Source organism: Lichenostomus cassidix, chromosome 2 (assembly GCF_008360975.1).
Source record: "Lichenostomus cassidix isolate B80296 chromosome 2, HeHo_3.0, whole genome shotgun sequence".
Taxonomy (NCBI): domain Eukaryota; kingdom Metazoa; phylum Chordata; class Aves; order Passeriformes; family Meliphagidae; genus Lichenostomus; species Lichenostomus cassidix.
Genome location: NC_139482.1, coordinates 118,448,657 through 118,471,225, shown reverse-complemented (window position 1 = coordinate 118,471,225; position 22,569 = coordinate 118,448,657). Strand labels below are relative to the sequence as shown.

The window sequence follows — 22,569 nt, the reverse complement described above, 5'->3', positions numbered from 1 at the left end:
CAGGGAAGTCTACCTCTTTTGAGGCTGATGAGTGCAGTTAGATTCTTCATTTGAGAACTTCTGAAAGGTCAAGCTGAACCTTATTAGGAAAGCTCTGGTGACTTGCACAGACACCAGCAATGCGAACAATGAACACAGATGGGGAGCATTATTTCATTCACAGCTGGGTACCTGGGACTGAAAAAATATCTCAGGAAAACTGGGGCATTTATAGCTCCTAGGGAATGGAGTGGGAGAAAAAAAAGAATTAACTCTCCCTTCAACAAACCCAAACTGGAGAGAGTATAAACTAAAACTGAGGAATCTGAAATACATACAAGCCTAATATACTGCTACAAAATGAAATGTTACCTTTTCTTCTTTAATGCAGAACAGGTTAATACAGTGGCATAAACAGTGGACTCATTGTCTCAGTTAATTGGAAAGGACTGCGAATTTTAAATCATCAGTTTTTAGGCAGCCAAGTTTGTGAAGCTCTGAATAAGTTTAAATCAAAAGCTGCCAGTATTTGGGAACTTAACAAATTACCTCATAGTTATTATAATGCCATAAATAAGTACCTTCAGTATTATGGTCCTCTATATCTTACCTTTTTCTGATGCACGAAAGAAATATTATCATTATTTTTCCACTCTCAGTTCACTCCTTTTTTTCTGTAATAAATAAACCAATAGAAAATTATAAGAATTTCTAAGCAATAAACTTAATAACATTTTGAAAGGAAAAAATCCCCAAACAAATCACTTTACATATCCATTACTTCTAGGAGTAAATCCCAGTACAATAAGAAAAACATTGCATACAGGGACATTTTTTTGAGCTGTCCCATAAACTTCACTGGGACCATTGTCTCAAATTTCAGCAGGGAGCAGTTACAGCAAAGTATATTTGTACTGCAGTTTTCTTCATTTATCAATAATTCTTTTTCTTATTTAATTATTTTCTTGAGAAGATTATACTGATGGTGTATAGTATCTACATAGGTCAATATCTCTCTAAAGCTGCTTCTGCAGGTGCAAAACAGAAATCCAGCAAAAGTTATTTAGATTCCTGTCATTAAGTTCAGTTAAGCCTGTTTCCTAATAAATAAAAATACAAACCAATGTGCTGTTAGGATTTCAATTTGGTAGTGTCTGTGAAAACCAATAGCTCTTCTGCAATTTCACCTTGACAATTTAAGCTCAGAATCTATACTGAACACTCTTAATGTTTAAAAAATACATAGGCATGAAATAACTAGAGAAGTGAAAATTAATTTTATTGTTGTATTACCCAATACCTGGCTTTGGATCTATTTATTTGAAAGATTAGTTTCTCCAGCTTTTAATAATGTATTATTTTTGTTGTTTGGTTTCCAATTATTTTAGCAGGGCAATAATCAGACTGAAGGGTTTCTTTGACATTGTCACTCACTACTATTGAGCATTTTGCTCACCATTAATGTCCTATAAATTTATAATGCAATTAGTGAAGGGCAACTAATGAAGACTTGTCTTTCTCTCCAGATACCCTCAGTATCCTTGCGCATGTATAATTGCTTGGACCAAGAGGTTAGGAATTAAAAAAGGCACTCTTATAGTCAATGACTCTCAACACAACTTGCCTGTCCCAATGTCCACATAAACTCTCTTTTGACCACGTTCCAGGAGCCAGCAGTGCTCTGCTGACCTTCTGAGTGCCATAACTCTGAGTTGACCAGCACTAGGGATGGGTGAGGGTACCAGCACCCTTCCCACAGGAGCTGCTTGAATGAACAGTAGTGTTAGAACCATTTTTTCCCCCACAGCAAAATCTGTGATATAATGGAAGTCCAAGAAGTCCAAAATAACATGTTTTTTCCTCTTACTTTATTAACCAGACCAAGTCTCATGATGCAACGAAATATCAGCCATCGGCTGCAGTACAAGAGGATGTGAAGGAAGGATAGGTATGTAAACACTGCAAGATGATTTACCATATTATCCTTCAGTTTAAAAACATAAATGAAGTCTTACTATGTTTTGTTTCTGCTGCTTGTTGTAGTTACGTGGAGGGGTGGACTGTGATGCATAAGGCCAGATTTTTAGCCTTAGTAATGTGACTGCAAATCCCACTGAAAGGGTGACTGCATGTAAGTACCAGAGGATGAATTTTGGCTGTCAAATCGCTATTTATAAAAAAAGGAGTATTTTTTTCCTATTGTTGTTGTTGTTATGGGAAACGAATTGGGCAAAGAATTTTTGGAGGGAAAAGGTTTTCTCATGGCCAAGAACGTAATAGCAAGGAAAAGAAAGGAAACCAATTATTAAGATGAAACTAAGCTAATGAAGAAAACAATGGTTAGAGGGAAACAGAGGGAAGATGCTTAAAAAAGCCATCCTCACATCATTCATGTTCACAGTCAGTAAGCTGATTGCATGTGGACAAGAAAAGCTCATTTTTTCACTTGTAAAAATACCTCCCTCTTTCACTGAGGGAGAAAGATTTTCTTTTTAATGTTTTCCTTCTTGCTCACTACTTCACTGAAGATGTTAATTTCAAGGATGTGATAAGACAAAATCAAGAATCACCTAATTGCACCATCTGGAATGAAACATTGACTTTAGGAATCTCTTTATCTACACATACAAAAGAGTAAGAATATCAGATGAAACAGTGATGATGAAATAAGCCCTTGAATGACACATATAAGAAGAGCCCAACAGCACTGGAATCAGCAGGAATCTTTCCATTTACCTTAGTAGGCACTGAACAAGTCCATACAGAGCAGAAAAATACATATGGAGATGGTAGCTACCATTGTCAAAGTTTCCAGATCCCTTTTTCCACATTCATAAGCATGTGAAAATATAATGCTTTCCCATAGGTGCACAAAGGAGCTCATTATGATTTAACTTTTGAGAGGATGTTATAGTTGTATCACAATTTTATTCTGTGGAAAAAAGATCCATTCTTTGCTTTAAATACAGATGTGTTTAAAAAAATTGCATTAGAATTTTAATTTTTTTTTTCCTTACTTTTCTTTTTCAGGTTTCTGTGCACCATTTACTACCAAAATTCTTAATACAGCCTTAGCCAGGAACCTTGCCACAACACGTTCCCAAACTGTGGTACAGATGGAAACTTAACACCATCCCAGGATGAGAAAGGCTTACAGCACACTGTAATACATAACATTATTATTTATTGTTTCTGCCTTTGAACAGCAGGAGTTTAGATACTGCCAGATGGCATATTGTTTGGGAATTTGGGGGAATGTAAATGTATGTATGACACTGAGAGAAATCCTCCCTGGGTAACACAAATAACCCCTAAAACATAGGAAAGGTTACTATGTGCCGGACTTTTCCCATACCTGGGACACACTGGTGATAAAATGTTTTCCAAATCATTCCAGAAGTGGTAATATGTGGCTGATACAATCTCCTGGGGCTGCAATGATATTATTTAATTTCACAAAAGAAACACTGTCACAAAGCCTCCCAGGAAGACCTGAGGGACTGCAGGGAGTGTTGTGAGTGATTCACATCATCTCAGACAGACCTGAATTTATGTACTCAGTTTCATGCCAGAAGGGAGGTCTTTCAGAAAACAGGAAAATACTAGATCTACATCTTCCTACAGGCTCAGCCAGAGACATGTTCATTACTTCCTCAGACCTATGATGTACAAAGACTGTCCTTATGCAGCAGCTTCCATTTCACTCAGAAACAACTTTATTCCAGTGGAGAACTCAGTGATTTCTGTTTGCATAAATTGCTTTTGCATTTCCAGGGTTTAAATATTCTATATGTAAGTTAAAAGAGCAAGATGACTGCAAATGTAACTCACTGAAAACAGAATGATCTGGAAAATCTTTTGGTGGTAGACTTCACAATTGCCAGTAAATGGACAGGACAATCCAATTCCAGTTATTCAATACTTTTTTTGTTGGACCATCTACAAGAATGATTGCAGAGTAGCCTGGGGAACCACACTTGATGCAAGCATTCTGGCTTTGTCTTTCATTGACATCAGTAGGCAGTTGGAAGCATTTCTGGATAAGCATATACCCTCATATTTCTCAGAACTGCACTCTATTATTGACATATAAGTGACCTTCCCACTGCCTGGCAACTGTTATCAGGCCATCTAGCCTTGCTCATAATAGATTGAGAAGACAGAGTAGTAAAAAGGCACCAAATGTCAGCAACTTATGATCCTTACTGACTTTACCACTCTTCACCACTCAATACTGTCAGCAGTATTGCCACAACAATGGAAACAACTACTGTTAAAAAAAATAAAATATTAGTCTATGAAAATCAATACATCTATTTCTAGATGCAAAACAGTGACAGTTATAACTAATCTCATATGCTTTTACATACTCATAACTCAGTAGGATTATCTCAGTAGATTAATTTATAAGCAGTTTTGATCACTTACTGTTAAAGATTACTTGCTATCAGTATACTGGATATACAAGGGGCAATTCAGCATCAGTCATAAAATGATCCCTTGACCCCCATTTGTGGGTGAGAAGGTGCAGAAGAAAACTACTTGCTGTCACCTTTCTGAAGTATTGAAAAATACTGCTTTTAACAGTCATGAGCAACCCCCTTAAATTAAATAAAATTAAGCTACCTAAATATTTTTGCTCCTGAAGCAACAGACATTAATAATTTAACTTTTTTTTTAGTGGATATAACTAAACATTATGGCAGAAGTTGAATGTTTGGAAAAACATGGTAGCCTGATGCAGGAATCTCTTTTGCTACACTGTGAAAAAATGCTGGCTAAAGGATTCAAGTCCGCTTCCCAGTGCTTTTCTAGCTAGCTGGTGACAAAACTAGACACAGCTCTTAACTGAGGCTGGAATTAGATGATCTGTAAGGTCCCTTCCAACCCAAACCATGATCTGATTCGATGTGTCTATGATTGGTTTTATTTGGGAAGTGTACTCATACCGAATAGAACTTCGGGTACTTTGGGGATATTCCTGTTATCATCATTCCAACAGCATCAACCACTGAGAAAAGGGGAAACAAATATGTGTAATCTTAGAAACACCAGAAAGACAACAGAATCTCCTTGGAATAGACTTCTATATAACTATTATAATTTTTCAGGGTGTAAAGCATTCCCATGTTTTGGGTATGCAACTGGGAGGGAAGAAAATCAATAATTTGCATTTGAAGGGATGTCTATCTCAGTTTAGGTATTTGGAAGACTCTGGCAGCCACAAAATAGACTTAAAATGTTAACTGATACTTAAAATACATGAAGGGGGAGGTAAAGCAGGAAATTTCTTAGATGTGACTTGATGAGGGTTAATGAGCTCCCAATTATGTGTGTGCTTTCTTAGTTTGATAAAATACCAGCATCTTCCTCAGCCTTACTGTTCTAGCAGATTTTTCAGCAGCAAAATACAGCCTTTTGTTTAGCAGGAAACACAAACTACTGACAAGGTTGTTTCAGACAGAAAAATAACTCAGGGGTTTAATAAAGCAGACTTTTCCTATATTTCAGTACTTAAAATAACAAAGTCAGTGTGACTTGAAACTTGACCACTCCTGATCGCCTTCTCAACATAAAGAACAATGTCACTACAATCAATGAGTCAAAAAGCAAGCTGACCTTAATTTAAATATTTAAGGAGCACTTTAGGAAAGTGAAACATGAAGGCAAGGAAGGAGGGAAAGAAGCCTACTTGCTGGAAATTTGCCTCTCTGATTTGGAGAAGGCACAAGTTTACCAGAAAAAGACAGAAAAGAAAAGAAATATAAGCAATAAATCTTTTGTGTTAGCTTGCTAAAGTCTGTACTTTTTAAAAATTTTTATTAGGCTTTTTTTTTTTTTTTTGAGAAATGTGGAACCATTCCATAGACACAACTGAGCTCTGCCTTCTGTTAAGGGTTGCAGCACCACTGAAGTTTGAAATAATCTAAGCAGTTCAGTTGTGCTTTCAATTCCCCCCACCTTCTTTTTTTCTTTTGGTGGATTGAAATGTGACCACATAGCAGCATGACTGTGAATGGAAAAGATAATTCTCACACAACATTCTTCTCAGTGCTTTGGGGAAAATGCACACATACAAACACATTTGCTCATGTCTGATTCAAGATGTGAAAAAAAAAAAAAAGAAAAATCTATGAGGTTTTTTCTGAAATTAGAAACACACTTTAAAACTCTCCTATGATTTGTTTTGTTTAGGCTTATTAAGACTTCTGCTTTATGTTGCCACAATAGACACTAAACATTTGCAATATATTTACTGAGGTTAAAGGAATTATGGGATGAATTTGTATCTATTACACCATTAGCCTTAAGCAATGCTGCTTTAGTAATCAGTGGGAATATATTTTTTAAGTCAAAAAGGTGACTTATCAGTGTAACCAGATATTTTGCATTCTCAATACATTACATAATGAGTGCTAGCAAATTTTGTTCCTCAGGAAAAAAATACTCTTTTGTTGAAATTTTATGTTGTTATATTGGCAGAGCTGGATTAAAGATGGAAGCAAAACTCATGGATTGGTTGGGAAGTATAGCTTGCACTGCCTCCCTCATGTCTGTGCAATTTGTATATTTTTATGTCCTTATAATGAACTTTAAAATGGGAAATTCCTGAAGTAAAGTATGTCCAAAAGAGTGAAAGCTCCATTAAATATTCTAACTCTAGAGATACAGGGATTTACTTCTGTTGTTGTGCCTCCCACGCACACACACACAGAGAAAAAACATTCACTTTCCTTATTAAAACATGATGCTGGAACTAGTTCTTACTAAGGCCATTTTTTCCACGTCCTACTCACAAAATCTAAATTAGATTAGAGTCAAGACTCAGCTACATCGTGTCCTCTTCCAAGGAGGAGTTTTTTTTTTTAAACATCTCTGTATCTTTTGAGTTTCTCCAGCATATGAAGGACTGTGAAAGCTCTCAGCTACAAAAGCTATTTTAGATCTTAAAAATTCATGTCTACTTTCTTTCATTCAGCTTTTTTATCATATATTTTTAACTTTTCCTGAAGTCTAAAGACAGAAAATTGGTATTAGCATTTTTCTCTTAATATAATGTTATACAGCATAATGTAATATCAATTCACCAGTGAAACTCAAGGCCCTGATGTATAATTTTGGAAATTTGTATGCTATTAAATTAATAAATTAGTTCTTCCAACTCTGCCATTGTTTATATCCCTATCTCTGGACAAGGTTACTAACCTTCTAATGGAGTCAGCAGAATAGGAGATGTATCCTAATGGGAGAGCTCCTCAGTGCTTCTTGTTCATAGTTTGGTGTATAAACTACCATTTTAAATTACCTCAATGTGCATTAAGATGCAGAGTAGCTGAGGAGATGCCATGGAACACATTCATCTTGGTTTGCAATGGGACTTCTGCTTTCCAGGAGATTAATGGAGCAAGAGCTGGGAGGACTGATTTTGAAATCTCCCTGAGGCATCAGAGATCATGGATCAGTGCAGAACAAAGATCTGTGTTGAGGCTCCAAGCTACAAGCGAGGAGTCTGAGACAGTATTTCAGACACATCACCTTGCTTAGCAAAGAGCAGACCTAACAGAGAGCGAGAAGGACACTTCTGCCTTGTCAGAACTTGTGTGTCTAAATCATCCTCCTCAGGAACAGACAACTCATTCTCTTCAGGAAGTTACAGGAAGAGCTCAACCCTTGTATGGTCAAAGCTCTTGTGGTGCAAAGAACACTGCTAAAGAAATTAGAAACATCCTTCAGATGGGAGTGGTCACATTCGTCTCTTCTACAGAAGTACCTTTACCACACACCTGTGGGGGGTCCAGTGTCACATTTATTTGAGGAATGCTGAGCCAGCTTCAATACAAGTGAGTTTGCACTGGTGCACAAAGTTAATAAATACCACTGCAGACAAGCTGTGAGTTTCAGACACATTTGCAGATTTGTGGTGATAACTGCTATTACATTATGGTTACCCATGATGAGTTACAAAAGGATGGATAGTGAAGAAGCATGGATAAAATCTGAATATGGCCATGCTTGCTAGCAGCTCAATTCACAAAAAAAGGTCAAAAATAGCAGGACAGTAGCCAGATTTTAAGAAGTAAATGTTGCTCGAGTTTAGGTTATTTTGAGCCTTTCTGGTGCTAAACCTTATAAACAAGACTCATAAATAAGTATTCCCCTTTACCACAACCCTATAGAGAACCATGGAAGTTCCTTTCACTTTCCTCACACTGTGAACCTCTGACAAAGATGGCTCAGATGTGGACTAAGCTTCAGCAAACATGTATTTGACCCTAGATATTCAAGAATTGGATGAATGGTGCAGGTGGTCACATGATTTGCACAATGGATGAATCAATAGTTGATCTTCTCTCACAAGCCAAACAAACTTCTTAATAAAGAAGTGTTTCAGGTATTTTGTCTTATAACAGGAGAAATTGAAATTGTGCTTCCTAGAATACCACCAGAGGTTAGTAGAAATTACATGTGCCTAATGCCTGACATTGAATGAATTGAATGTTCAGTGCTATTCACAAAGTAGTTAAACTCAGAGAGCAGGAAGCTTTTTAAAGGGGCAGGTATGAGCAAACTCAGATTGAAATCAGGCAGGCTAAAATTACAGCAAATATTCCCTAAACTAGGGTGGCTTTGGACTTTGTATGTTTTAAGTTCATAAATTTTGGCTCTGTTGGTTAACTTTCTATCTGGCTACAAACAGAATTTTAAAATAAATTCATAAGGACAACACATGTGTCAATGGTATATGCATATTGGACTAAAATAGATTCTTATAATTGTCAATTCTAAAGCTACAGAGACATATAAGAAGCACCACTATGGAGAATCGACAATGAAGTTATGGGACGAAGTTCAAGACTCATGCAGATGAGGGAAGGCAGCATTGCTGAAAAGCAGCAAGATATTCAGGGGAAATAGTATCACTAATATCAATGACAATAAGGGCTCCAGACTGTGGGGTGCATTTGCTTCAAACTGATCTATTCCAGGACTCACAAAGTTAATTTAAAGCCTTCCCAAACTTTTATAAAAGGCAATTAAAAATCCATAACTGAAAATAAAGCCTAAAATCAAAGTGAAAGTCTTACATATATGTTTTAAGTAGTAGTTTTCAACACTATTTAGTTAGACTGCACAGCAAAACACTGAATTTGAGCTACTCTTTGATGGAGGTATTCTTAAAGATGTCTAATGTGACCGACCCAGCCAAAACCAAGTTGTCCAAGACACGGTGCACTCAATAGCTTCTGCATAATGTCCTGAGCAACTGGATCTGATCTTATAGCTGGGTGTAGTTTTAGCACAACCTGAGACCTCCCAAGGTCCTTTCCAACTGGAATTCTCCAGTGATCATTTTGTGAGTATATGAAATGTTTAATATATTTGTGAAGGGCCTGGTTGAAAGTGCCTTCTCTTCACAGGAAAGGGTGACTTTTCTTATTCTTGACAGAGGGACAGAGAATTGACTTACCATCCCCATTCAGAATATTTATGGATGAACATAGCGCTAATCAAACAATTGTGCTTTGTGGGGGAAAAAATTACATTGAGAACTAAACCAAAATGTAATTTCAGTTGGAAGATTGGCTAGTTCTTTCCCTGCTCTCCCCAGTCAGCTCTTGCACTGTCACTGCACACTGTTGTGTGTCTCATAAAGATCCATGAAACACAATTTGATGTGTCACAACAAATGGAGACATCCCAGACTGCAAAATTCTGCAACAGTTGCTACTGAGACTGAAGGCAAGAGAGAGCTTCAGGCCTAGCTGTTCTCCTCTCAGGAGTGTGGTAACTGAAGAACACGACTGCCTTTCCATTAAAAGCACCAGTGTCCTGAGGACATGGTTTCTGCTCTCTCTGAAACTTTTTTACAGGATGATTGACAAAGTATTTTGGAGTGATCACATCAAGGACTGAGACCCCCTCACTAGTCAAAAGCCGTCTGTCTCACTATGTGTATGTGGCAGTAGGCACAAAATGTGCCCAGATAGAAATGCAAAACATGGCAATATTTCTAGGCTTTTGCAGAAGAAATGCACTCAATAAATTGCAAATGAAGCAATTCCATTCATTTGTTCTTAATGACAGTAAAAAAGATGCTTGGAAGGAACACATTAACCAAACAGATTTTTTCCCAAGATTTGTTAATCTCTAGCAAGAAAACTGACAAAATCATCACTAGCAAAATAGAGCTGGAGACATGAAAGAAGAAGGCTTGACACTTCATTGTCAATGCCACAAGCTATTAATTTCCCTCTGAAAACCCAGTTTAACAATTTTGATTCAGGCAAGATGAATGCCCATAGCAGGGAAAGTAAACACGAGCTGTGGAAAGTCTTTCTGGTTAAGCTGGAAAGGCTGCAGCCAAGATATTTCCCACTTAACCTTCATCAAGGAAAAGCTCAAAAAAGGCCAATGTGTTTAAGCAGGGCACAGGATGGAACAGAACAAAACTTCCTATGAAAAAGATTAAGTTCACATTCTTTTGGCCTTCATGAAAACTATTCCACATCACTCCACACTTTCATTTAAAGCAGTTTCCTGCCAGCATTGAGTGCAAGATCTTAAAGTATCTTTTTATCAAAAGATAGAAGTGTAAATGGAAAACAATTCATGTACTGTACACAAAACAGGGAAAAGTATGAAGGACACATAAGAAACAGAAAAGAGAATAACTTTAGCCTTTGCAAATGATATAATCAGTGGTGTGCAAGGTAACCATCCATCCTGTGTCCTTCCATGCACATGTGCTCTAAGCTGAACAGTTCCCAAGGCATATGTGGCTTTACCAACGTGGAAATATTTTGTTTAATATGAGGCTTCTAAAGAAGAAAGGATTTTCTTCAAGCACTAAAAAATAGATAGAAATAAATGTCTACAGGCATGTCATTTCCAAACTGCTTAGAAAACATAATGGCTCTGCTTTGACATTCTCACCTCCCAGTGTTCATTACAGCAATTATAGTTACTGGACAATAGAATAAACTATATGGTAAATACCACACTCAGAATTTCTCCTGGAAGAACAAATAAGTATACCTTTGAGCTAACTGATACATGAATGGATCAATAGATATCTGTAACAAGCACACAGAAATGCTACTGAGAGAGAAAAGAATATATTTTCTTTCCATCCTCCGCTCTCCAAATCTGGTCTGCATTCATTTGGGATATCTATCAGACGTGATTCAGACTCCTACTCTATCTAGTTTAGAAGTTCTTCTATTTTAGAAGTCTCTCAGTCTAATATGTGACCCCCCTCCTTATAGTGTCAGCCTGGCACTTTCTTTCCCACCTCAATTTTCATCCTTCATTGTGAACTATCATTGTTCCTATTAACTCTATATGTTGGAAATCCATGATGAAGCAGGGTAAAAACCTTCTTCAAGCAATGCGAGTGGCCCACGCAGAGCTTTGAAGGTAAGGACTGAGACATGGACTCCTCATTTCATAGCAGCTGTGATTCAGCAAGGTGTCTGGAAGAGACGGATGAGGCATTCTAGCAGACCTGCTCTGCTTTCCCTGTGTTAGGCTCTCATCCAAAATAACTGCAACACTTTTTTTTAGAGATGAGTTGTTTGACAGTGGGGTATGTCTTCAAAAACCCAGACTCATAAATACATGCATTACTGAAATCAATTCTGAACTGAAAAAGCCAGCATATTCTTCTACTGTAGGCAGGGAAACATAACAACTCGGGCAGCTACTGGTGGCTGGAGACTTAAAAAAACCAGTGAATAGTTCAAATAGCTACCAGATTCACCACACTGGTACCCCACAAGTCTGTGTCTCTTTTCAACTGTCCTGGTAGCACTAGTGTCACAGTTCAGGCTTCAGTACTGGGCCATGATAATGCAGCAAATGTGGAATGGCTGAATTACTGTTGCTTGTTATCTGAATGGTCTCTGACTGAAGGGCAAATGTTCTTGTGGCAAATGAAAATTTGCTCTGCACTGGCTGTTGCCCTGGGGCTCCCAAGGTGTGTGCATGAGTAATCTGCAGCAGAGGAGTGAAGCAGACAGGTCACAGCAGCAGCAGCACTCATCTGAACTCGAGCTGCTGATTCCCATATCCATGACCTCATTAAACCATATGCAGCATGTAGGAAACAGCTTTATTCAAAGCAGCCTTGAACCAGCACCCAAAACCAGTGTGACAGGTATATGAATATGATTGCAGAACTCCCTCAACACAGGTTCAAGCTCCTCAGTAAGTGATTCTCTCCAATAACCCCGTGGATTCCTTAACAACAACTAAGGATTCTTACAACACATATAATAGGAGGAATACACAAAGTACACATGATATTCCCACACTACAAATGCTCTACAGCTACCAGTGAATTCTCCACTGATTTACATACAAGATAGGCAGGAGTCTTCAAAATAGACAATATCAATTGCACAATGTCGCTTGTCCAAGACAGCACATACATCAGTTTTACTTAGCCATGTCCTTGTTTTATCTGGCTTTTGCAGGCTACTTTGCATGCTAGCAACCATTATCCTCTCTAAAGGTTTTGTAGGATTTGATAGATGTCCTCTTTGTGCTATAGATATCCATGGTACACCACCATGGTACCCAAGACCAAAACAAATAGCTGTAACACAGACCTATTTCTTGAGACATGGTTATATTGCATCTCAAACCCTTCACAAGTTAAAGATGTACAAATCAGTGCAAAATTTGTGGAGAGGAAATCTTTTCAGAGCAATTTAGTGAAAGAGAAAACTGGATGTGAACTGCAAAGAATGGAAAAAAATCTAAAAATATTATGTACTTCTTTCAATACCTCTCTGCAGCTGCACATCTTCCTATGTTGAACTGCTATTATTTTGAGGACACTGGTGATCCCTGACTATGCATACCTCCAAGTCTCTTCCTTTTACCCTTTCTCACTTCAGAGGATCTCTGCTTTAGAGGAATTCTCCATACCAAGCTGAAGGAAACAAAAACCAAATTCAGCGGCCTTTTTCACTTAGGAGTTGAGTTGCAGAATAGTAGAGCAGAGGAAGGCTTCCTCTGTGAGCCTGTATACCAGCAATGGACTGAACTTTACAGTGTCATGAAAAATACTCACCTCCTATGGATATAGAGATAAAAGAAACTACTAGAATTCCTGACAGATACACCTGTGTTCTCTTCAGAACATTGTTAATGGTCTAACTGTGGTAGTTGCCTCCCTAAATTCTACCCCCTCCTGGTGGCCAAGCAGATAGTGTTACAGTTTCAGCTCATAAATTGGCCCTAGATGTAAAATAGATAACAATAAGGTGAATTCACATGTGCTTTACTAAGCACCCATTCAAGATTTCAGGTATTTTAGCAAAAAAAAACAAAAACAGTGGGGAATGAGACCAAAGGAACCTTTGCTCAATATTACTACAAAGGTTGGATTAATGCATACTTCTTTATTGTCACAAAGTTACCAAAACCCAAATATTATTCCAAAATCTACATTCTTAGCATTTTTGCAGCCCTTGGAGAGGGAAGAAAAAAGTGATAGCTAAAAGGTATCCTGTGCTGGTTAATTACAAGATATTCAGTTTATTATTGCACTACTGTTCTCTAATTTGTGACTGGCATGCCCCTAGGCAGTCAAGTAACTAGGAGATAATCCTCAAAATATTTAGCATAGGTAAATCTAGAAACATGGGCTGTGAATCTTTTACATTTCTTTCTTCCACTCTTTGTCCAACATCATATTCTTCTAAGATCATCCATTATTCCTCATGTGATTTCACTGCTTGTAGGCATCACCACCACCATCTCTGATTACCCTAAGCTTTATGTGCTCCACAGGCCTTTGAAACATTCTTTAAGTAACAGCACTGGGTGATTTTTAAAACATTTTTCCGTAACTTATATAATTTACCCTTAGATTTTTTTTTGTCAGCATAACATAGCACTAAAACAGGTGACACTTTGGAGGAGTACAGTGTTCCACTTCTACAGTCAGTACCAAAATTACATTTAATCTAAGTATCCTAGTCTCTTCAAGTGAATCATATCTCCAGTGTTCAAATTAAAGACCTGCTTCATGCATCCTTCTGTGGAAAGTATAGGAGACACCTTAAATAGCTGTGTAGGAATTACATCACAGCTGTTCAAATACAGTGTTTTTCCATGGAATTGCTCATCTGTGGGCCAACCAAGAAACTCAAGATGATATCAAGTTCTTCCAGCTTAAGCTGCTTAGCAATCCTCACAAAGTAAGCAAGTGAGCTTCATCCCTACATATGGAAAGAGGCAGGTGCCTTTGAAGATTTACAAAAGGAAATCCTGCTTTCCTAACTGCAATGCCTGGAGGTCTTCAGGGGGACTCTCTTCATTGATCAGAAAGAGAACATGCCTTTAGGTAGCTGCTGTGTAAGTATTTAAGACCCAAGGGGCACCTTGGCTATGCAGGCTCAATCCCACCCTCAGAATCTCATTCACCTTTCTAAAGCAGCAGCTGAGCAGGCATTTCTGTTTCTTCATTCTTTTCTCTCCACACCACTTATTAGCTTCTCTCCAAAGCCCATTTGTTGGATTAGAAAGTCAGAAATGGTAAAGGAGGACTTTCCATATTCTGAGTGACGCTGCTGCTATCCTCTAAACACAAAGCGATAGGCTTTTGTTAAAAGTGCGCATTTAGCCTGCTGCTTGTGGTGACGCTGGCACAGTCACACACATCTGTTAGCACACTTTCTACTGCAGACACACACAAGTGCCCCCGTTTGCAGGTTGAGGTGTCACCAGGTCATTGAGTATCCTACAGCCCACACTCCCCCAAAAGGTTGGCCATGTTTCTCCCTCTCACCCCAAGCCATCAACTCCAACCAGTTTTGTTGTTCCATGTGGACCCTCTGTCCACATGCTGGGATGAACCAACCCAGCAGGCAGGCAGCTAACAGAGCTTTCCACTTCTCTGGTGAGTTCTTTCAGAACTCCAGGAGGTGAGCCAAGAGCCAAACCTGGCACAAGGAGGGAGATGGGAACACACTGCTGCAGGCAGAGGATGGGAGGATCAAGGATGGGTTTCTCCAGGGAAGCAAGCTATTCTGCTGTCTGAGAGGAGTCAAGAAACCTCACCCTCTGTTGCAATAAAACCTCTTTAACAAGATGGGAGTTATCAGACGACCGATCAGGAATTTCAGGGAGAACTGATTACGGTAAACCACAGAAAAAAAGTTGGGTTGTTTTAATTGCCAGGCACGACATGCACAAACTCACCTTGTTCACACAGCCTGCATGCACTTACATCGGGAGATTTGGGATTTCTGTTAGTTCCCTTAATGTCTCTGGAACTGCATGCAAGCCAGCTGTCTCAGCAACCAGGAGGATTAGGTTTAAAAAAACAGAAAGCAGAGATCTGAACTTCTCACGTTATATCTTGACTCTTACACTTGAAGCTTTACAAAGAAGGCTAAATATCTTGAGACTACTGATAAAAGTCAGGAGAGTTGGCAGTTTTGCAGACATTTATGGGCTTGGCAACACATTTTTCTGTTTTTAAGTGAAAACAGACAAAACAGTGCACATGGTAGAATAACGAACATCTTGGCACATTGCAATTACAATACTGGAACAGACCACTATTCAATTTTAATAGATGCTTTTGAGAAAAACAATCCCCTGTGTTCAGCTCCCTGTTACATTTATTGTCCAGATCTCTAGTGCCAAAAGCTTCCCCATCTTCTCTGTGGGCTTTCCAAACAGAGTTCACCTCCTGTGAAGCACCACAAAAATACAGCTGCTGTCAAGCAGCTCCTCTCCTTGCTAAAATGGGTTAGATTCACATCATAGAGAAATGACAACACGCAGTGCCATAATTACATTCAAACCAGGAGAGGTTTTTTTTTAAAAAAAGATATAACATCACTGACTTTCTAGTCTTTTGCTTTCATATAGAAACTCCATGAAAGATTCTATAGATAATCTAGCACTGATGTACAGTCTGGATTTCTATAGCACAGCACCACATCTAGACATCTTCCAGTATATATTCCAGCAATACCACCAACTTTGCAGGGAACTATAAATACTATAAAGCAATATTATATTTAATTGTAAGTTAATTTTTGCTATGAAAGAAATAAAAAAAAATATTATAAAACCTTGGGTGTAAAGGCCAACTAATAAAAAAAATGTTTCAGTGTAACCACTGGTGATGGGTATGACTGGGCAGGTTCAGAGTTCCAGGATTAATAGAGCACATGCAGTAACAAAGGCTTACCAACCTTTTCAGCAGATTCTGAAAGTGGGAACTAAAGTTCTGGGAAAATCACTGATACCAAATCTGCTGTGTGCTTAAACCATAAGATGAATCAACTATTAGTTTTCTCAGAAAATAAAAGTCTTAAGACATCTAAAATTAAAATAAAATCACTCTCAGCAGTTAACAACTTTTAAGTATGAACAAGCAATGCTAAACAAAGATCTTGCAGGGGCTCTCAAAAGCAGTGTACTGACATGACTGCAATATGCTAAAATAATTCAGCTAAAAAGTGTCTGGTTTGGCAATTCATTTGTTAATTACTGTGCTGCATTCTGAGGTGACACTGCTTAGAGTCTTGAGCCTTTCCACTTTACAGTGTCCTCTCCAAGCACATGACAGTGTTCAACTTGTCCTTCTTGGTAAGAATAACAATGGAGTTACTGCACTCTGATCATATGGAAATGATGAATTAGCGTTAGAGCAAGAAAAGTGAAAGACGAAAAAAATCTGAGGGGGGCAGAAGGGAACATTAGGCTGCTGATCCAGCTGGAAAGGCAGAATGATGACTTCAGGCTTGTTAAAGGGAGAAGCAGGCTCACTTGCTGCCACTATTTGGGCACAGCACAGGGGACTCTATCCCCTCCCACTCCTTTGGCTGCTGCTTTCCACAATGCTCAGGGACAAGGTCAACAGGTAACTGCAGTGCAGGGACAGCCATAACTCAATGGATTATGTGCTATGCACATACAGACCCCCTGCTTCATCTGCAGCCCACTTACAGCAGCTCTACCTGTGATGAAGGTGTGAGGAAATTCTAGTAAGAGAAAGACAACTACTGGGGGGTATGGGTGTCACAAAGCTCTCTCATGAGCTGTGTTATTCAGTGCCTTCTGATTTAATATCCCCAAAATCACCAAAGACAGCAGTTAAAATTTAAACAGGCATTCTGAAAAGACACTCCTGATCCCATTATCAGTGTCGTGGATGGGATTACAATGGGGGTGGTAATGGTGGAAATGTTTTAGGAGAGATATAGTATCAACAGCAGGAGTGGCCACTAATTGGATTCTTTCTGTGTCACCGCAGAGTTGTCACGGGACCCTCGTTCTCTGTTGAACACTGCAGCTCTCAAGGCGCTCAGAAAGGAGCTTTCTCAATTGTTAAGGCATCAGTCTGCCTTCCCACTCAAACACAAATCCCCCAAAGCTCTTTCTAAAGCTAAGGAAATCATGGAACCCATGACTCCCATGACATCTGCAACAAGTGTCCAGGCTCCTCAGGGTGAGAATGGGCCCTGACGTTACACAAACTCCTGATCCTGCACAAACATTTGGTGAGATATATATATATATATATATATATATATATAATATCAAGTGCAGGATATAAGTTAAACAAAGCTAGATAAAAAACCTGCAAACTGTCAAAATAGTCTGCAATAAAGTGTTCTAGACAGAATAGAATTTGCAAATATTTCAAAATATTTTTTCCATAGCTGTCTAACATCCACTGAGTGTGGATTTTATAATGGCTTCCTCATTTAGGAACAGTGTACCCAGCATCACAACATTTTAAATAAACTGTTTTTATCAGTTCCTGACTGGAATAAGAGCTGTTACAATAATTTTCACGCTGTTACTTGCAATTTCTAGGATACTTCTGGATTTCTACATGCAATTTTTTTCCTAACGACCTCTAATTTAGCCTACTTTTTGAAGGTGTATTTACATGCCATTTGGAAGTTCACCAAGGGTTTTTTTTCAACATAAATTACACCAATCATAATTAATTTTTTTCCTCTGAAACAGAGACAAAAATCAATGAAAGGCCAAGGAGACATGCCAAGAAGCAGAAACTGAAGCTGCATATTGTGATGTAACGAGCTCACCCACCTCGATTATAAAGTGCTAAGAAGAGGAAGCCCCTGACAAGCAATAAACTGACACATAATTAAGACAATTCAGGGCAGAACACATTCTGGCTGGAAAACATTTTCTTGTGCTCTACCTAACTGCTTAAAGCAGTGAGAGAAAAAAAAACAGGGTGACACTTTGAAAAGTCTATGAAGACAGTAAGTATCCCACCTAATCTTCACTAGCTGGGGGAAAAAGAAACACACCAGCTTTTGTGCAGTGCAGGTTGCCTCACATCACAAACAGAGTTGATAGTACAGACATGCCTGGTATGTTCAGCATTCCATATCAAGCAAAGATGAATTAGCCGCAACAAAAATGTGTTACAGCTTTCATGCAGCAGTTTATGGATTTTTTTTTTTGTACCTCTGGAATTTTTTACCTTGAGCATATCATGGAACTTGTACTGTCTCAGATCTTTTCCTAAGATTATTTTTATCTCACTGTGAGGAACATCTTTGTGAGCTCTGAACACTTTTACAGCTGCTAGGATGCTAATGGGAACTTCATGTGTGTACCCAGCACAAGTGCTCTCAGGGAAAAAAAAGCCAATGTCAAAGGAAGGTATGTAGAAGTCACCATAAATATGTCTTTGAATGTTTACCATCTGGAACAGTAGATTACATTTTGACAAGAAGCTGGACTGCCCCGTGGGCATTGTCTTTTAAACAGCCCCATCATTATAAAGGAAGGAAAAACATGATTTGCTGTTCCTAGTTTCTCAGCAAGATTTTCTGGCAGTGCTAGAGAAACTAGTTTGTTTTTTTTCCCCCTAGTAAAACAAGCTGGGCATATGTAATTAGCAATGCACTTTCTTGAAAGAAAGTATGGTTTCTTATAGATCATCTGATCTGTGATCCAGTGATACCCACAAAGAGGAAGAGGTTTCAGTTAGGCAGTGACAGCAGCAGGCTCTGCAACTCACAGTGCTGCACCTTAGCTTTGCTGGAAGTCTAAACCTCTGTGTGCCAAAGCTGGCATATTGAGCTTCTCACAGGACACATTGGGAGAAAGAGGAGAAATCATATATACAAGACTTTAACGTGGAGCTATAATGAGGTTTCCCTTTGGTTTTGTTTTTCATTTTAAGCTTGTAAAAGTTTCCATCATTTTTTACAATGAGAAAGTGTAGACTGAGAGAAAAACAAAATGGTCAAGTTTATTCACATAAATCTTGGTCTGGTTGTGCAGTGCTTTTTGGGATTTAGATAATTCTCTGTTTCAAATTGCTGTGGATGACTTCTGAGGACACATTCACGCTAAAGAGTGTGTTTGAAAATACAAGCTGAGAACAACCTGTAAAGGGGCCAAATAATCTGTTCAAGGAAAAAAAGGTTAACAAAAAAAGTTGGTTTGAGGCAAAAATATATGTGCAACATGAAACATGGGTTTATGGGCATCGTTACACAGTTGAATACCAAAATCAAAAAGCACCAGCTATAAATCCCCTTGCTCAGCCTACTAAACAGATCTTATTTCAGAACACATTACATACAGTATTATATATAGAATATCTCACCTGTAAGTGGTGAGGACAGTGTTAGATTTCCTTCACAAGTAGGAGGCCAATAATTCATAAGCACCAGAGGTATGTGAGAGTTAGTGTGAAGATCTGGTACAGTGAAAAAGAAACAAACAATTTTGTTACTCTGCACAGGAAGACAGAATATATATACACAGCAAAATTTTAACTAAAAAACCCCAAACCAAATAAAAGGAAATTAATCCATCCTCTAATTTCTCCATCTAGATAATTTAGAATAAAACAATGCAAACATCTTCTCTGATAAGCTAACATACTATAATTAGTGATAACATTTCTGGCTTAGTTAATTTGCTGGGCTTCCCACGCTCCAGACATCAATGAACTTAATAGCGGAATTAAACGAAAATGATAGTGGAGTACTTCCATAACTAATTTCTAATTACATTTATGCCCCTCTTCCTTCCTAAACATAAATTTTTGCCTACTTCTAATTAACACTTCAGATCGCTAGTTTAGAATCTATAAATATAGCGAGTCTTTAATGATCCATTATAGTGATGCTACTTAGTTTTCAATGACTTGTAAAACTTTCACAAACAGATCTGCAAATGAATTACATCCATCTGCTCTGCTGCAGCTGCAAGAGCAGCATTACATTGTACCCTGCCTTTCCCTACTTTCCTGACTTTCTCTTAACTTTATGCCCATATGTAAGCCAAACCATCTCGATGCCTATCATCAGGACAGCAGGCAGGTCTCTATAAAGGAGTCTTCAAACTTTACAGACATCTCAAACGCACTTTCAAAACAGTCTGGTTTGCCTCCCAGCTGAGCACCAGACAGGCTGCCCACTGCTGAAGCATCCTCCTCTAAACCCGGGTAATACTCTGCCGCCGCTCCTTCTCCCGCCCGAGCACGCAGTTTCCACGGATCTGGTGGAACACGGAGGCGCCTGTGCCCGCAGACACAGCACCCACCCGTGCCTGGCTGCAGCTTCCCCCGCTCCTCTCCGCTCCGCTCCGCTCCGGGCAGAACACACGTGTGTGCCGAGCGGAGCGCGGTGCCTGCGGGGGGAGCAGAGGAGGCACCCGCAGGGCTGGGATACACCGCTCCAGGGGAGATTTTCCAATCTACACCTCCGAAAGCGTGACCTTAGCGGCGTTAAGAGTGTTAGCTCTATGAAGACAGCCAGGCATCAGGCTGTGCTCGCTGTTATCTGTCAGCCGTACAATAGCAGCATTGATAAAGCAGCAGCAACTGGCTTTGACAAGTGTGCTGTGCTAGCATTCCTCTGAAAACCGTGAAGGAAAAAAGGAGTGAGAGAGAGAGAAAGAGAGAGAGGAATGAGGTGCCTTTTACTTTACCTGAACAAAGTGTGGGGTTTTATTTTTCCCTCTGAGCTGCTGAAAATGATTCCTCCCGCTTCTCCACCAAAGCTAGGTATTTCTTCTTTTGCTTGCAGCTCACACTTGGGGAAGACCACACAGCTCCAGCAAGGCTGCCTCTCTCCCCTAATCCCCACTCGAGTGTGATGACACACACTAACCCCAACCATCTGTTGAAACACGTCCTCAAGCACTCAGCACAGTGGTGTGTCAAGACGAGCTGCCCAATCCAATCGCTGGGGTTGGGTGGCTCTTAAGGAGCTGGAGGCAGAGACAAGGGCAGAAACTATAAGGCTGAGAACTCTTTAGCAAAGTAACCTGAGATTTTGAGAAAGGGCTGCTTTTGAAAAAAAGAGCAGAAGGGGGAGGTACTCGCGGGAAGGTAGAGGGAGTGGATTAGTCTGGTGGCCAGTTGTGTAACTTCTCACAACTCCTTGTATTCCCAAGGGACCACGGGGACCCCTTCGCAGTGGGATGCACAGAAGCACAAGAGCAACACTAAAATGTTTTTATGGCGGGTCTATTGAGGGCAATCTCCTCCAAGATACGCTTTTCTAAAAGAGATAAAAGATGCAGTTTGAAATCCCGATAAAGTGCTGCTGCGGCACGGCAATGTGACATCTGCATCCCGAAATCCCAACGCCTTACCGTGCCGTGGTTATCCCGTGGCTGCTCCCAGCCTTCCTGGGAGAACGGCGAACAGAGGCTAGAGGCGCACCGGGGGGAGGGCCGAGGCGGGGAGAAGAGGGGATATCCAAGGGCAAATATTTCTGCTTCTGCACACAGCCATCTGCGAGTCCTTCTCCCGAGCCCGCGCTTCCCGGGACGCGGGGTAGCCGCCTCTGCTCCCCGGCGTGCCCAGCGGCTCGGTGGCCCAGCGGCACACGCTGCTCGCCCGCCCGTGGCTGCTGCAGCGGCAGCTCCGCGCCCGCGGCGTTGCTCCGCCAGCTCCGCGCCCCGCTCCGCGCCCCCGGCTGCCGCCCCTCGGCCGGGAAGCTGCCACCAGCCTGTTGCTTTGCCCCCTTCCCGCCCGCTTCCGCCACCGCCGCGCCGCCTCGGAGCGTCCTGCGGGATGCAGCCGCAGTTTCGGGATCGCTGTCCTTCCCCTGGGGTCACCGCCGCACTCGGGGCTGGGGGCTCCGGGCAGAGCCCGGGGCTGGATTGTGGCTAGTCCCTACCTCAGTTTCCCTCGGCCACAAAGCAAACATTATCACACCTTCCTTCCTCTCAGGGACACTGCCAGGAAAAATCCACTAATTTACAGAAGATGTCCGGGAAGGATAGATAAGGGACACAGAAAAGCTGCTAAGTGCCAAAGAAACGGTTCTTTCCTTTCCCCTCCCTGTAATAGGATATCGTGGAAGAGAGACTTAAAATCTCAAGGGTTTTTACCTCATTACCAAGTGCCTGATTTGACACTTGCATTAAATCTACATTTCACATTATGACAGATGTTGTGTTTTCTTTGAACTGAAAGGGCAGGACGTTGTTTTGGCATTAAAAGTTACTCTGAAAGTGTTAACATCCAACTTGAAGAAAGGTTTGCAATAGTGAAATGACACACTCTGCCCAGCTATATGAAAGCCATATGAGAGTCTTGCAATGTTG

At 40.0% G+C, this 22,569-nt stretch overlaps 1 protein-coding gene across 11 annotated transcripts in view; it reads right to left on the bottom strand.

The window, feature by feature from the left end:
• Positions 1 to 22,569, bottom strand: part of SULF1 (sulfatase 1) — a 183,550-nt gene that overhangs the window by 100,198 nt on the left and 60,783 nt on the right. For 5 of the 11 annotated variants that reach the window (XM_085052996.1, XM_085052998.1, XM_085052997.1 and 2 more), the window contains exons 1-3: positions 20,941 to 21,975; positions 19,610 to 19,702; positions 590 to 653 (exon numbers count right to left, since the gene is read on the bottom strand). The gene's annotated coding sequence lies outside the window, so the exon portion shown is untranslated. Of the gene's footprint in view, positions 1 to 589; positions 654 to 9,444; positions 9,606 to 19,585; positions 19,703 to 20,940; positions 21,979 to 22,569 lie in introns of those variants that run through there. The other 6 variants (XM_085052994.1, XM_085052995.1, XM_085053004.1 and 3 more) reach the window with 6 other exon arrangements.